Below are 1562 nucleotides of genomic sequence, written 5' to 3' on the forward strand. Positions count from 1 at the left end.
CCTGCTAGCAAAGCCGGCTGGGCTGGGTAGAGGTCTCGGCCTACATGAAGCCCGGCCCCCTTCCCCCCCCCCCCCCCCCGGCGCTGAGCCGGAGAAAAAAGGGGAACCCAGCATCGGGGAGGGGAAAGGAAGTGAAGTGAAAGGGACGTCCTCTTTTCTCTTCTCTGGGAAATGTCGCTGCAGCTTCGGGGTGCCCTGAGGCTGAAGTAACTGAAAGGCAGAGACCCAGCGACCCAGCCCCAGCCCAGACCACGGCCAGTTATGAAGTTCAAGTTTCACCTCTTCCCTGAAACTTTTCCTCATTCTTTTTAGTTGAAAGTGGTCCACCCTGAAGTTTCTTCAGGCCACTCCTTCTGACTGGTTTTATAGTTACAAATGTTATGGGGGAAATTTTTTCCCCATAACACAGGAAGGTTCTTGAGGACGAGTATCATTTTTTTTTCATCTTTGAACCCTCAATATCCAGGACATTGCTATGCACTTACTAGCTAATAAAGCTAGCATTTATATCATGCTTACTGTGTACCAGATGCTTTACAAAGATGATCTCATTTGATCTTCGCAACAACCCTGGGAAGTAGGTGCTATTATTCCCATTTTACAGTTGAGGAAACTGAGGTTAACTGACTTGCCTAAGGTCACACCACTAGTAAGTGTCTAGTAGAGAACAGATTTGACTTAAAGGTTTACTCCAAGTCCAGTGCACTTTCCATTGAGCCGAATAGCTGCAAACAGAGTAAATGTTTATTGAATTGAATTGAATTGAATTGAATTGAATTGAATTGAATTGAATGAACCAGCACACAGGTTTACATCCCTCTCTCTTTCTTTGGGCATTGACAAAAAGCCCATTATATCTTTTTTCTTCTTTTTTTTTTTTTAAGTGAGGCAATTGGGGTTAAGTGACTTGCCCAGAGTCACACAGCTGGTAAGTGTTAAGTGTCTGAGGTCGGATTTGAACTCGGGTACTCCTGACTCCAGGGCCAGTGCTCTATCCACTGTGCCACCTAGCTGCCCTTAAGCCCATTATATCTTACATCCCCCTCCCCCTTCATTAAGAAACATCCCTAATGAAGCAATAACATTACAGATACTTATGATGACTAATAATGTAAAGGGAATGAAAAGAGAGAAAAGAAATTGAGCAACACATTGACAGTAAACTAAAGAGGGTGCTCCCCTTTAGTAGGTTTACATTACAAACAAAGAAAAACTAAAGGGGGCAGTCCCCTTTAGTAGGTGGACATTAGAAACAGTGTATGCAATGGAAAAAGGAAAACAGGAAAATGTCCATTTAAGTCTTTGGAAGTCTTTTCTCATGATTCTTGGGATGTCGTCTGGGTGTAGTTGTGGAGTGAAATCTCAGGTGTGGATGCTGATGAACAGCTAGCAAGTCTCAGCTGGAGAGTTTCCTGTGTGGTTGTAAAGTCTCAGGTGTTTCAGATACTGATAATCATCTGGAAAGTTTCCTACAAAATTGATCTTGACACAACTTTAAATAGCTTTGCCAATAACCCAATAAAACAATGAGAGTTCTCAAAAACATGTCTAAGGAAATTCAG

This window comes from Dromiciops gliroides, chromosome 3 (genome assembly GCF_019393635.1).
Source record: "Dromiciops gliroides isolate mDroGli1 chromosome 3, mDroGli1.pri, whole genome shotgun sequence".
Taxonomy (NCBI): Eukaryota; Metazoa; Chordata; class Mammalia; order Microbiotheria; family Microbiotheriidae; genus Dromiciops; species Dromiciops gliroides.